The sequence below is a fragment of the Pinus tabuliformis genome, chromosome 4_2 (genome assembly GCF_031772625.1).
Source record: "Pinus tabuliformis cultivar Carrire ecotype Pingquan chromosome 4_2, CPIR1, whole genome shotgun sequence".
Taxonomy (NCBI): domain Eukaryota; kingdom Viridiplantae; phylum Streptophyta; class Pinopsida; order Pinales; family Pinaceae; genus Pinus; species Pinus tabuliformis.
In genome coordinates, this window is record NC_142304.1 from 110850744 (window position 1) to 110866653 (window position 15910).

A 15910-nucleotide genomic window follows, 5' to 3' on the forward strand; every position below is an offset into this window, starting at 1 on the left:
ACTGACACACAGTGTAACGAACGGGTCATCATGTTATAGCTCAGTGTAGTTACTTCATGTAACGATTATGCTAGTGCTCTAATTCTTCATCAGAGTCTAAAGTGCTGGAACTCTCGCTATCACATGTAATTCGTACATCCACTATTGGATTCACCTAATCTTAGTCTCACGTTGTTATCTTATAGATATAGTCCAGATCATCATCACTATCATAATCGTTGATTGGTTCAGTATAGTGTGATCCTTTAGCAGGATCTAGGGGTACTATTATGCGTAGCGATTTCTTCTCAAATATCATCTTTCACTTCTTTAGGTTGATTACCCCGTTCATATTAGTAGCCCAATCAATTCCCAGGAGTGTAGGATAGGGGTTGCTATCATCCACAATTTCTATTACTTCAAAATCAGCTAGCATGCTCACACCTTCAATTTCTATAGTCACCCCCTGTAGCCGCCCCATGGGGATGATCTTTTGCTGGTTCACCATTCTTAGTTGAATCGAAGACCATTGCAGTGTGGGTCTCCCCATCCATTCCCAAGTCTACTTCAGTAGGACATTTGCATCTGACCCGAAGTCCAAAATAACCTGATCCATTTCATACTCTCCTATCTGTGCAATTAGCCTCATCTCCCTTCCCGTCCTTGTTTTATGCTTACCAATCTTTTGTACTATGCATGGCTCACCCGCAGTGTTTCCGGTGCATCTATTTATGAGCTCCTGTAACCCCTTCATAGCCTTACTATCGTACAATAACTTCAGGCAGGTCTCCAGGAAGGTTGTAAGCATAGAAGGGTCCATCCCCTGATTGGGCTTATCCTTGCTTCCCGAGGTGGAGGCCTCAGTGAAGCTCTTCTTTGCTTCCATGAGTGTTTTATGTGTGCACTCCAAATCAAACTCATCCTCCTTCATCGGAGCTTTGTGAACCCATGTACCATCTTCAGGTTGTTTCCCCTTGTAAGCTCCTATTGTGATTCCACTTCAAAGCACTATATTCACGTTTAGATCTTCTTCGTGTGGCTCAGACCTCATCATCTGCAGGTTCTGAGTCAGCTGAGGTGGTAGCACCCCTTTTTCATGTGCCCTTGCTATCCACATAGGACAATATTTTGTTTGATGGTCAAACAGGGTGCAATATTTGCACGACGGCCGTGTTGGGTTAGTGCAATCACAGGCATAATGTCCTAGTTCTCCGCGATTGTAGCAAATCAACTATCCCTGACCTCTGTCAGGTCCACCTATGCTTCGGCCTCGTCCACGCCCCTGAAAGCCTATTCGCGTCATTCCTGTGCTTTGGTTAGGGAGCCGTGTTTCTTCCTGAACCTTATAGATGGGAGTTCTATCCATCATTAGTTCATATCTTTTTCAATTAAGCTCATCATACCCTATTGATCTACAGAAGCTACATAATAGTTGATGCGGTGTCTGTAAAAATTTCTGCAACAAATGACAGTTATCTGTGGCATGTTTTCATGCTACCTTACATATAGCGCACCACAATGTAGGCCCCGTGGTTGGTCTTTCTTGAGCTTCCGGACTCAAAGGCATCGCTCCCCCTCCTGCAATGTAGTTTGCAAAGACCGGGCAATGGTCGTTGTCATGCCCCTGACCCTTGCATTTCAGGCACCATACTTCTTCATGCACCTCTGGTCGAACTGTTCTGTCCTGCTTCAAGCTTTGTATCTCGAGGCAAATATTTTTCAACTATGCATGGATCTGCTGCACCCCCAAATTTGGATCTTGCATCAATGTTTCATGCAGTCTCATTGCAATCTCCAAGGCCTTGGCCTGAGTCGTTATTTTCTGTTGTGGCAAGGCAACCCTTAAGTGTGGCAGGAGCGAAGCCACAAACCATTCGCAATGCTTTCCGTCTGTTAAATTCATATTAGCTTCATGTATTTTACACTTCAATCTCTGATCTAATTCCCATGGTGTCTCGCCTCGCTGCATCGCGATTTCCTTGAACCCCAGAATCGACTATGCCTTAGATTTAGGCCTACTGAATTCTCTATTCAGCGTTTTCTAGATGTCTGCCACTCCAGCATTCAGGTTATCATTAGAGTACTTGATATACCAGGTTAGCGTGTGGTGAGCTCCAGTATTGAAGCAATAATGCTACAACTCCTGGGACTCCCTTCTTTACTTTTATGAACCCGGTAGTTTGTAACAAACTTGGAAGTGATGGTGCTGTATGCACAAGTACTAGCTCTTGCCGCAGCTGTCACTTGGTCAGCTGGCACAAGTCTGCTAGGGGCTCAAGCCAACTTCTATGAGCTCTGAGAAGAAGCTTTTTAACCGATGGACAAAAGCTAATTTAAAGAAGGCTGGTTACTTGCAGAAAGACACTGAAAAGCTAAAAGAAAATGCAAACCCTAGCAAACCCTAATTCTACCAGCTAACCCTACCGATGCAAGAAAGAGGATGCAAGCTACTGAAAGAAATGCCATTGACTTCTAGGAAGGTAAATACATGTATCTAAGCTACTTCTACAGTAACATCTGAGAAAAACATCTTTTGTATTTTTGAATAAGTTGTCAGAGTTATTATGTATATGATTTGACTGTTTTTGGCTGTGCAGAGGTGGATGGGTGAGAAGAGATGCTTGGAAAAGGTCAAGAAGGTTCAGAGAGGGCCTAAGGGGTCCCTAACACCCTTCCATAGAGTTTCACCGAGTTTGGCTATCAAGAAACCTCATTCGTGAACCTCTACAGGAAGTCTGCAGGGGTTCTATAGGATGTCTGCAATTTTCTACAGGATGACTGTAATTTCTACAGAATGTTCAGAAATGAGGTTTTTGGTGGATGAATGGAGAGGGAAAGGTGAAGGAGTGAGTGTGGAGGTAGGGTGAGGGTTGGAGATGGTCTAGGACTCGGTGGATGGAGTTGTGGATAGGTGTGGATGGGTGGATTTGGTTCAGGGAAGACTGAAGCAATGTTACACACACAAAACTAGGGTTATGGGAGGAAATGGTGAATGGGAGGCAAGGATGATAAGTAGAGGGTGGAGTGGATGGTGCTGATGGAGAATAAACAAATGAAGGAGTGGTACAGGCGCTCTGCAAGGCGTTTTTCCAACTGATCCAACAAAGACTTGTAAATTCAAAAAAACCTAATTACATTGACCTAATCTGCTAGTGCCAGTAAAGAGAATGAACAGAAGTGTGACCTACGATGAAACCATGTATTTTAACTCATGCAAATAAGCAAGAAAAAGTCTGAACTTGTAACCAACTTCTACACATGAAAATCAAACACTAGTGATTGCATGGCAAAGCAAAATCAGTGTTTTTGTGGGCAGCAAAGTTATCCTGATCCCAGCTCCTGATCTTACTGAAGGAGAGGTGAAACCAGAGATGTTTAATGGCCCTTTTCTTGAATATTTTTACTGTTAACAACCTATCAACTAAATCTGAGCATTCAAAAGTCTTTCTTACCAATAACAGTGACCTAGTTAATTAGCAAAATTTAATCTACTTAACAAAAATGTTTTTGCAAATGAATAAAGAACAAATAACAATACATAAAGGAGGCCTTAGCAATCGGGTTGGGCCCAACCCCAAGAGGTGCAGGCTCCTATAAAGAACTCAGATTTGTGGCCAAGTAAAGCTGCTTCTCATTATTAAAAAATAACCATCATATTAAAGTTGTACAACAATAGCTACAAGAAAACAGGCTCAGCAAAATGACAGCACTATAGTGCAAAAATAAGAATAGTTCCAAAAGTAAACTATGAAGGCTGATGCCTTCCTACTTATACAATACGAGGGGGCTAGCAGCCCTCCTAGATTCAAGGGACTCGGCTGTCCCAACTGCTAGTAAACAATCACTCCAAAAACTGCTTGGCTGGCTTTAAAAATCGTTTTGGTGGCATGTGGAGCTCGGTGTTGAGGGTGGAGATTTCTAGGAAGTCCATTTAATGCAAGAGAAAAGCTCCCTACGAATCCTCACCTCAAGCTTGGCTGTCAGCTGACCCATTATTGCTTGGTTTTGCTCCAAAATTCGTCTAAAAATCCTGAAATAACCACGTGTTAGCCTCCTAAGTAGAGTGACCACCCTTATTCGTTCAAATAACACAAACATACTAAAAAAACATGCATAATCTATGAAAAATGGAGGATTGAACAAGGGAAATTAGGCAAAATGAGCCCAATAGGTCACCCAGTTTGGGGATTCATCATCACCCCCTTGCCAAATTGGTTGCTCATCCTCTGAGCAACTAGTCCAGCTCAACATCCTTTATGGCTTTGATTGCCTCCCTCACATCCCAAGCCTCTGCTGTGATATCCTCTTCCCGGTCATGGAATCCTGCCTTCCTTTCCACTTCCTCCCATTATCTACCTTCTTCCTCTGCCTTCACTCCTTCTAGTAATCCTAAAAGTAAAGGAGAACTGAATTTCAAGCCAATCCAATTGGCCTGCAAGTTCTGCATCAACTGTTTGTAGAGGGGTACCCTTGCCAAGGCTTCCCTCATCCTGGTGGGAGAGTGGTATTCTTTTATCTTCAGGCTGTGAGGTAGTGTGTTCCACCGCCTTGTGCAGGCATGCATACAGTTTTCTCCCAACAGTCTCTCCATGTCCTCAAAATGGGCAATGGCTTCAGGCTGTGAGGTAGTGTGTTCCACCGCCTTGTGCAGGCATGCATACAGTTTTCTCCCAACAGTCTCTCCATGTCCTCAAAATGGGAAATGGCTTGAGCCTGTTGCTCAATGTATTCCGGTAGATCCTGAGGACTGTTGGCCAAGTGCTGGTGGGCGCTTATCACTGCTGATGGGTCATCTGGCTCTGCTCTGATCATGAGAGGCTCACTGAGCTCTCTGCCTATGATACTGCGAACCTCTGCTGCTCTCTTCTCCTCATGGCTCATCCAAGAGGCCATGGCCATAAGCTGGACATCTCCTATCACCGTGTTAGGATCCCATGCGTTCATGTCCGGAAGGGAAAAGTTGTGCAAGTAGAACTCTGCCAATTTGGCCCTATCCTCAGATGAACTACTGCCACATAGAGCTGCAAATTGATGATAATTTTGGAAAGGGGTGATGCCCATTTGAGCCAAGGTATTGATTTGAAACTGTAGCCATTGGTCCTTGAGGTATAGGGCATAGGATTTGGTAGGCTGCCTACACTGCAGAGCTTCCATTACCCAACTGGCCATGCAGGCTAGGATTTGGTAGGCTGCCTACACTGCAGAGCTTCCATTACCCAACTAGCCATGCAGGCCAGTTGGGCCTCCTTTTCTTGCAGCTGCTGTTTCAGAGAATGTATCTGCAATTCTTGTTCCTGTAGCTGCTGGTTTAGTGCCTTAATTTCAGTCTCTGTCCCATCCTTTCTTTGCTGTTCATAAGTGGTATCTGTGGCTGTTGTGGGTCCGTCTTGTTGTTGTTGCTCTCCCTGGATATGAGGTTTGTCTTCCTTCCTTTGTCCCTATAATTGTAGTTGCTATCTAAGCAGCTCATTTTCTTCCTATATCCTGAACTGTTGGCTGCTCTCCACATGCCGTACTAGAGCCAATTACCTCCTTACCTCTTTGAGCTATTCCTCCAGAGGACCTATATCCGCCACACCCTTGGACTTAGCGATTTTCATCCAAGTGTGGGTCCTCACTCTCTCTTCCTCTAGTGCAAGGAAAAGTGGCACTGTGAATTTCTGAGGAATGATCTTTCCGGCCTCCAAGAAGTTATAATAGGAGCCCAAGCTGGGCTGGGGGCTAGGTTCCATAATGTTTTCTACCTTTTCTTCCCTCTGAGGTGATTTAGCTGCCTCGCCCTCCATTGCTTCGGTCTCCTTCAGTCTAGCCAGTGTTTCCTGTAGAATAGCCTCAGCATCCTGTAGAGAGGCCTTGGTGTCCAACATTTTCATCCTCTCCCTCCAGGTGGATGTCTTCGGGCTTCCCCGTTCATAAGTGATGGCTGCCTTGGAGGGGGACCTCTCCTTTGGTGTGGTAGGGGTGTCGACAATGGTGATTGGTTCTTTGGATGGTGGTTGGGGTCTGCCGGTTTTAATCCTCACGCTCCTTCTCGCCTTAAAATATAGTGGAAGCTCCCTCTTTCGCTTCTCCTTCTGCTTGGGGGATGTGCTTAGGGTGGCCAGCACAGCTGCTGCCTCCCTAGCTAAAATCTCGGGCGATTTCTCCTTCTGCTGCCCTTTCCCCAGACTTCCTGTAGAAAGTCCTGTAGTGGCCGTTTTCTGGCTTCCTGTAGAAGCAATTTTCTAGTTTCCTGTAGAAACAGTCTGCTGGCTTCCTGTAGAACCAGTTTTCCCTGATTTGGCTTACTTGGATGCGGGTGCCTTCTCTTTGACTTGTGTTGTGGTTGCCTTGGGTGTGCCTTTACTTGTTTGGACTTTTGCAGTCCTCTCTGCCCGGGTTTGCAACCGCTTCTCCCTTGGCGTTTGTGTTTTTATTTCACCAACAGCTTTGGCCTGAGTAGCTTGGCCCTTTTCTTGCTTTTCCTCTTGCCTTTCCTGTGGCTTTTCTTGTGATGGTCTACCCTGGGTTTTATTACCCTTAGCTTCCTTACCATTAGTTTTCTTCTTTGCCTCAATATGCTCCTTTTCCTCGCTGCTGGATGAAGTGAGTTCTTCGGCTAGAGTCTGGATATCATCATCCTTGGACATATTGCAAAAAATCTCCCAAGAGAGAGGGACAATATAATATGGAGGGCATCTTCTACGAGGAGCTTGATAAGCCCATGATGAGCCAGCTGGTCTGGTGTCCCCTCCTTCAGTTTTGTGCCACACTCAATCAATGACTGTAGGAGGAAGTATGGGATGCTCAATTTTTGTTCTGAGGGAAAATCCATCTTATGCCTGAGCTAGGTTAACAAGCGGAAGTGATAACCATACACAATACTAAATCGCCTCTCACAGGTAATATATTTCATAATTTGAAGGCTGACCTCGCTCCAAAATGGCTGAAGGCTGGCTCTCCTGACCCCATTCTTATCCTCTGAAAACTGTTCTTCTGGTAGGAAGAATTCCTTTTGGGCCTTCTGGCCCAATTTCCTTTCCTCTTTATCCCACGGTATCCCATTGGCAAATCAGTGACCCGACTAATGAGGTGTGGGGTGAGTTTCAAGGTCAATCCTCTAAAATTTCTAGTGGCAAGTGTTTTTGATTTGGGCTACAGGGACCTTAGGAACTCCTCCGTTATTTCATCATTGTGACCTTGAATCCTGTCACAGAAGGTCATCCACTTTGCACGGGTAAACAGGTCTACCACCTCAGGAGTTTCTCTCAACTTCTTGGAATCCGAGGGTTCCTTTCGGATAAACCCTCCTGGCATGGTGAAAATACCTTGTTTTCGGCTTGAGCTTTGGTTAGAATGGAAATTCTGATATGGTTTTCCTCCTTGACTCTCAGGACAGGGTTTCTCTGCTGTTTGTATCTCCCCTTTCACCAATTCTCTGGTTATAATACTGCTTCCGCCCAAAACTCGACTTGTCAAAAGGAATTAAGCTCTCACATACATAGTTCAAAGCTAATTTTCACACCAACCATATAGCAATCACAAAAATTTTATATGTGCACAGGTGCCTTACAACGGTTTATCGTTAGAATGGGGAGAGTTTGTTAACAGGAACCATGGAGGTGAATATGACGTAGCACCATTTGAAAGAAATTCCGTGTATCATATAAGCAAACGAGTTCACCACCTTTCAAAAAATAAGCATGGGGATGGTGTGTTCGAGCCTACCTCTCTTCGAAATTTCCAATTCTTATGCAACAAACACGGGTTTCTCTACTTCAGGAGCTTTCGCTGTGCTTCCTGTAGAGCTCCTTCCTATAGAGAGATTTTGCTGCTTCGGGAGGATGTCACGGTGCTGCTGAGCAAGTCTAGGACGCGGGAAGAGTTTGAACCGGGCCGAGAAACTCGGGCTAACGAGCTGTAGAGGAGGAGGACACTCACGTTGCTAAAAAAATTGTTGTAGGCGTAAATGATAGTGCATAATGTGAGTGCTCTGGCCGAATGATTTTGAAATATGGCGCAATTCATGGCGTGGTGGGTGAGGTGTCTAGGCCGAGCCGTTAGACAACGTCACGGCCATCATTCCTCGGCGTGTCTCTGACCGCCAATTTCTATATCCGCCATTACCTGCCATCATCCCTGTCAATCTACCGATTTCACTGCAAATCTGCTGATTTTCCCTGACTGGACACTTCCCACGTGTCGGCTCCACGTCCTTCTGGCGGAATAGAGCGTAACCATGCTTGTTCGGATCCCACGAGGCAATTCTACTGGCTGTGGGTGGCCAGTTGACTAGCCATTGCATTCGTTCAATCCGCACCATTCACAGATATGTAGTGTTCATAGTATAGCTTATGCAATTTGACAAAATAAGGTTAGGCACTTACCTGTGTGGCCATGGACATGTTTCGTAGGTTTTTGGACATGAAATAATGGCTTTGCTCATTGCTGCTTCGTGCACAGGCGTTTGAATTCCCTCGTTCATTGGCTGATGCTGGATGCAAGGCTTTTAGGACCCGGTCCTCTGGCAGTGAACGTTGCATGCACGACTTTGTCTTCTCTCAACTGTCGAGAAGGTGTTCATATTTACACAGAGCTGGTTGCATGCCTCCTGTGTTGATTTCAACTGCTCTTGACTCCATAGTGTGTATTACAGGTGGATCAACTGCTACAGGATTCCTGTAGGACATCCTGTAGTTGCTTCTCCTCATGGGCAGCATGATGAAATGGGAACGGCTACAGTCACAGATGAAGGTTCCTATTGGAGCTTTTGACAGTTAGAGTGTGTGGGCCTTCATGTATTTGATTTGTCCCTTGAAAAAAATGACAATCTGAGGAAAACAAGACTTTTTGCATGACTGTACAGGAATACGGGACCAGATTGTGGTAATGGTGGTGGAAAGAGATGAAACAGGTGATGGATGGGAGAAAGAGGTGGCTGCAGGCCTCACCAACAAACTCCAAGCTTTAAATCCTTCTCCAGAATCGATTTTGGCCTGCCCAAAGGTTCTACAGGATGTTTCCTGTAGAAATGCAGAACTTCCTATAGAAAGCCCGAAACTTCCTGTAAGAGGTTGAATCTTGACCCAAATGTGTCCAAATCCTGGAAAAAGTGTGTGGCCATGGAGGGAGTGTTGGTGAGGATGCCTGGTAGATCAGGATGGACCCCTATCCTTGATTTTCACAACCCTCTTTATGCATTATATCCCTGCAACCTGCAATAATTTCAAAGATCAAACCTGTTTTTTTCCTCTTTTTTTGTTTTTTTTTTTTAAAGACAGCAGGGGCCCCTTTATGAGGTTTTCACCCCCACTATTTGCCCTGGGCGCCTCAGAGAGGTTTTCACCCAAGGATCTTTTTATTCAAATTCTTTATTTTCTGAGAGACAACAGGGGCGCCTCCTTGAGGTTTTCACCCTCACTACCTGCCCTGGCCGCCTCAGAGAGGTTTTCGTCAAGGGATCTTTTTATTCCTCTTTTTTTTTTTGATAATCAAGGTGTGGCCGAAGTAGAGGTAGAACCCTGCTCTATTACCAGCACTGATTTTTCCACAGTTTCAATGAACTCCTGCCTTGAAAGGGGTTTCTTGTAGATTTTCAGTCGATGCCCATTGACAAGCATGGGGATGGCCTCTTCATCAATGGTCCTGATAAGGACTGAACCATTGTCGTTACATTTCTCCACTGTATATGGTCCTAACCATCTCGTCCTCAGCTTCCCTTTGAAATCCTTGTATCTTGAGTCATACAACAGCGCCCAATCTCCCGGCTGGAATTGCTTTTCATTAAGGTGTCGGTCATGCCATATCTTCCTCTGGAGTTGAACTACTTCTGAGTGGAGGAGGGCCTGCATTCTTTATTCATCTAATCCATTCAGCTGCAATAATATTTCACGTTGAGCATGGCTGAGATCTAGGTCTAGTTGAGCTGCCACCCTCAATGTATGATACTCAAACTCTATGGACATCAAATCTTTCTTCCCCTAGACTAGCTCATAAGGTGTGAAACCGTTTGTGGTCTTCCAAGTGGTGTTGTAGGTCCAGGTGGCCTCAACCAGGTGATTTGACCAATCCTTTTTGCTGCTGCTCACAACCTTAGTCAAAATCCCTTCCAATGCTCGATTAGTGACTTCCACCTGCCCATTTTCTTGAGGATGAAGGGGGGTGGAAGTCTTGTGCTTGATCTTGTGATGCACGAGCAAGTCTTCAATCAGGTTGGAGGTGAACTGGCTTCCTTGATCTGTGACTAACTCTCTTGGGTAGCCATACTTGTAGAAGATATTTTCCCTCAAAAAATCAACCACCTTTTCTTCTGTTGCTTCTTTGATTGCTTTCGTTTCTGCCCACTTGGTCAGATAGTCGGTGCCCACAATGATGTAAGACCATTGCTTTGAAGGAGGGTTGATAGGACCCAAAAAATCCATGCCCCACTTCTCAAATGGCTTGAAGGTCACTTGAGGTTGGAGAGGCATTTCATCTCTTGGAGTCGGTTTCCCCATCCTCTGACATCGGTCACACTGGCTGATGTATTTTCTGACATCTTGATGAAGAGTAGGCCAATAGTAGCCTGCCTATAGAATTTTGAAGGCATTCCTTTTGGCTGCAAAGTGGCCTCCACAAGGTCCATCATGACAGGTTAGGAGGATGTCAAAGACTTCCTCCTCCCTAACACAACGTCTCAAGATCTGATCTGAGTCAAGCTTAAACAGGTTGCCCCCGATCCAAGCGAACGAGGCGCTCTTCCTTACGATTCTGCTCTTCTCTTTTGAGGACAGATGAGGAGGGAAATGTGATGAGACCAAGTAATTTGCTATATCAGCAAACCATGGAGAGAGTAATGAGATAACAAATAGATGTTCATCTGGCATCTGGTCATCCACTGTTCCTTCTTCACATGCAGGCAAGTCCAATCTAGACAAGACGTCAACAACAACATTTTCCTTACCTGGCTTGTCGACAATCGTTAAATCAAATTGTTGTAACAAAAATAACCATCTAATAATACGAGCATTGACATCAGGCTTATTCATTAAGTATCTAATCACAACATGATTAGTGTGTACAAATGTTTGATAACCAGTGATGTAGTGTCTGAACTTGTTTAGGGAATGGACTACGGTCAGGAACTCTTTCTTGGTTACAGTATAGTTCATTTCTGCCTTGGACAGGTTTTTGCTGACGAAGTATATGGCATATGGGAGTTTCTCCTCAATTTTTCCTAAGGCTGCCCCTATGGCTTTGTTCGAGGCATCAGTGTGGATGTGGAAAGGTAGGGCCCAGTTTGGACCTCTCAAGATCGGGGCAGACACCAACTTATCTTTTAATTCGTCCAGTGCCCCTTGATAGTTGTCAGTCCATTTAAACTCAACATCTTTCCCTAAGAGTCCAAACAAAGGCGAGGCTAGCTTACTGAAGTCTTTAATGAATCTTCGATAATATTCTGCTAAGCCTAGGAAACTCTGAACATCTCTTACCTTTTGAGGAGGTGGGACCTTTTGGATGATAGAAATTTTATTAGGGTCCACCTGTAATCCTTGCCGAGAAATGGTATGACCTAGTACAATCCCTTCAGTCATCAGGAATTCGCATTTTTTAGGACTAAGGGACAGGTTCATCTCAATGCACTTGGTTAGAACTTTTCCCAGATTGGTCAATGCTTCTTGGAAGTTGGACCCATAAGGAGTGAAGTCATCCATATAGATTTCAACCGAATCATGGACCAACTCAGAAAAGATGCTCAATACTTCTCTCTGGAAAGTGGCAGGAGTGTTGCATAGCCCAAAGGGAAGTAATTGGTAGGCAAAGGTACCCCAAGGACAGGTGAAGGTGGTTTTATCTTGGTCTTCCGGGCTGATTTGGATCTGGTTATACCCGGTGAACCCATCTAGGAAAGAGAAGAACTTCTTCCCTGCCAGTCCATCCAACACCTGATCTATGAAAGGCAAAGGGAAATGGTCTTTCTTAGTGGCTTTGTTAAGTTCTTAGTAATCTACATAAATTCTCCACTTCCCGTTCTTTTTGGGCACTAGCACTAGAGGCGAGACCCACTCACTATTGGAGATAGGGTAGATGAATCCTGCATCCAATAATTTTTGCAATTCTTCTCTGACGATATCCTTAAGGGCTGGATTCATTCTCCTCTGAGGCTGCCTGACCGGTTTACAATCTTCTTTAATGTAGATGTGATGGGTACAAACTCCTTTCATCTCCTTATAGCTCCAGCTGAAAGCATCTAAATGATTTTTCAGCAAGCTACACAACTCCTTCTCCTGGGAAGGAGATAGGGAGGAGCTAATCTTTAAAGTTCTTCCGGGACTAAACTCCACATTCTTAACTCTGGGAGAGGTTGGATCAGTCACACAGAGGTCCACTGAGGTGCTGGCTTGGGTATCCTCTACTAATTCCTCTAAGGACAGTGCATTGGGAGGTGGATTTTGAATCAAGGTCTCAATCAAATCATCCTCGGTTTGAGGACCTCCCCTAGTGGTTTCTATTGTGCACAAGGGTGTAGAGTAGAACTCATCCTCATCTCCTTCTTCCGACCAGAGTGGTAAGTCATGTTCTAGCAGAGGCTGGGCAAGAGGGTATAGGACTAGCTGCTTGGACATAGGACCATTTTTGATGGTCATGTTTCTAGCTCGGCAACTAATCTAAGCATCCGCAGTGGCTAACCAAGGCCTTCCCAAAATGAGGGGGTATCCAGTAAGCTTTGCCTTTGGTTGAAGGACCAAGAAGTCCGCAGGATACTCCCAAGAGTCAACAGAGACCAAGACATCCTCCACAATCCCCTCGGGAGTCACAGTGGAGCGTTCTGCCAACTGTAGGACTGTCGAGGTCTTCCTTAAGGAACTCTGAAGGTTGAGCTTAAGCATGGTGTCCCTAGTCATCACATTAATGGTAGCCCCTAGATTAATCAAGGTATGGGGGATAATGGTGCCATTTATGTGGACATCAACTACAGGACTCCCAGGGTCCAAATACTTTGGACAGATTACTTGCCCCAACATTAGATCAGAGAGTTGTCCGATGACATTGATAGTTGAGGCATCTCTCTTCCTCCTTCTTGGGTGCCTGAAACACTTCTCCTTAATCAATTTGTTGTATATTGGTACATCTTTGATGGCCTGGAGAAGGGGTATTTTCACACACAACTGTTTCAGTTCTCCCAGAAGTTCAATCTCCTCTGGGTTTGGTTGTGTGGTTACTGTTAGTCACTCAGGAAAGGGTGGAATGGCTTTGGGTTCACTTTCCTGTTTGTCTTCCTCATCCTCTGGGGGAGGAGGTTGGCCATATGGAAGGGTCTTCCCGGATTGTAGGTTGATCTCCTGGATCTCCACAGCATAGGTAGGACATGTTGTCTCCCCAGTGTATACCTGCTGGGCCTGTTGGTTGTTGGGGTTCAGGTTTGGTTGGGTAGGCATCTCGGGTTGTCTTGGAGGAGCAGGAGGTAATGGTTGTGGTTGAGCCGGTGGTGGAGGCAGAATGGTGGGAGGAGAGTTGTATTGGGCCTCCACCCCGGTTGAGGTGCATTCCACTGAGGCTGTGGCTGGACCTGTGAGTGAAACGAATGAGCAGTGGGTTGAGTATGGTATTGAGGTGGATAAGACCATGGAGGAGGTGAAGACCATGAAGGATGAGCAGGGGGACCCCAAGAAGGCATGTGAGCAGATTGGTTGGGGCTATAATAAGCTTGGGATGTCCCTTGCATCCCCTGCTGGTAAGGTCTGGGTCCATGTGATCTTCTTTGATTGAGGAAGTAGAGATGTTCAGTGGGTGCCTCAGTCCCTTGGTACATGGCTTTGAATCCGGGCAAGGTTGGGCATTGGTTTGTGGGGTGGTCCTCCTCACAAATGAAACATACCTCTACTGAGTGCAATGGACACTCGTTCTTAGGGTGCTTCCTCGTACATCTGGGACAGAAGATGGGCAAAGCCCTCTCAGCTTCCTCTTTCTTTTGTTGGATTCAGAAAGTATCAAGTTGCATGGCAATGGTCTGTCTCATCTCACTTTTGAGGTCTTCCATCTGATTAACAAACTCATGCTTAGAGAAGGTAGTACTAGATGAAAGTGGATTCCCCCTACCTCTTTTCCGGGCTGCCCTAGAGTGGTTTCTAAACATAGTCTTTATGTCCTCATAAGGTAGTTGGTAAATATCTCCTCTAGCTAGCATATGAAGGGTATTTAGAAGGTCTTTAGGGACTCCTCCGAGCAGAACCAACTTTAGAGATTCAGGTTCACGTGTGCAGCTGACCCGTTTATAGCTAAGTTGGAACCTTTCCTCATAGTCCTCTAAAGACTCATCATTTCCCATTGTTATCCGAAAGATTTCTCCCTTGGTTTCCTTTGACCTACAGTAATCCTGGTATTTGTTGTTAAAGGCTTGCTGCATCTGAGCCCAAGTAGTGATACTGTTTCCAGGTAACCCCATGAACCAGCGTAATGCTGCATCCTTGAGGGTAGAGCAACTTTTGCTCATCTTCTGTATAGTCATAAGTTTGATAAAGGACAACAAACTCAAATAAGAAGGTATCAGGGTCTTCAGTGGTCAATCCATGGAAATGAGGTAAGGCTGAGGGACTTATGTTCTTCATTTTCATGTCCTCGTTAGTCTCTCGGATGGGGAAGGTACCTTCTATTCTCTCGTCATCATCCCTACCATTTCTGTTGTCAGCCATGGTCTCAAAAGGAATGTTTTCTTGCTCTTCTTCTATTATAGGATCTTCGTATATCTCAGGAGGTTCACCTATAGGTTCTTCTGGATCATTGCCACCAAAGAAGAGAGAAGGGTGACTCAGTGAAGTGGTGGGGGTGTTGGGTAGGAATTTTCTGGTATTATCTCTATTCCTACGAGGCATGAAAGGATTCTTGGTTGCTTTTGCTTTTTTCTCTGCTTGTACCTGCAAAACTGAAACAGATGGAATTGCAACTAACTAAAATCTATCTTGCAGAAATGAAAATGCGGAATTGAAATGAAAGCAGGAAAAGACTAATCTATTTTGCTGAAATCAAATTGCGAGAAGGAAATACTAGACTATGCTTAAAAAATTGAAATTCTATTTTATGCTTGCAGAATTGAAATTCTATTTTATGCTTGCAGAATTGAAAGGTTAATCTATGAAAGCAGGAAATGTCTAATTTAATTTTGCAGAAATGAAATTGCAGAATGGAAATGAAATAAACTACTTAGCAGAAGGCGAGAGTAGGAAAATAGAAGAAAAGCAGCAATCATAAATACTCTGACGCTTCTTCGGCAATGGCGCCAAAAAGAGTGGTGAGCTCCAGTATTGCAGCAATAATGCTACAACTCCTGGGACTCCCTTCTTTAGTTTTATCAACCCGGTAGTTCATAATAAACTTGGAAGCGACGGTGCTGTATGCACAAGTACTAGCTCTTGCCGCCGCTGTCACTTGGTCACCTGGCACAAGTCTTCTAGGGGCTCAAGCCAACTTCTATGAGCTCTGAGAAGAAGCTTTTTAACCGATGGATGAAAGCTAATTTAAAGAAGGCTGGTCTACTTGCAGAAAGACACTGAAAAGCTAAAAGAAAATGCAAACCCTAGCAAACCCTAATTCTACCAGCTAACCCTACCGATGCAAGAAAGAGGATGCAAGCTACTGAAAGAAATGCCATTGACTTCTAGGAAGGTAAATACATGTATCTAAGCTACTTCTACAGTAACATATGAGAAAAACATCTTTTTGTATTTTTGAATAAGTTGTCAGAGTTATTATGTATATGATTTGACTGTTTTTGGCTGTGCATAGGTGAATGGGCGAGAAGAGATGCTTGGAAAAGGTCAAGAAGGTTTAGAGAGGGCTTAAGGGGTCCCTAACACCCTTCCATAGAGTATCACCGAGTTTGACTATCAATAAACCTCATTCGTGAGCCTCTACAGGAAGTCTGCAGGGGTTCTACAGGATGTCTGCGATTTTCTACAGGATGACTGTAATTTTC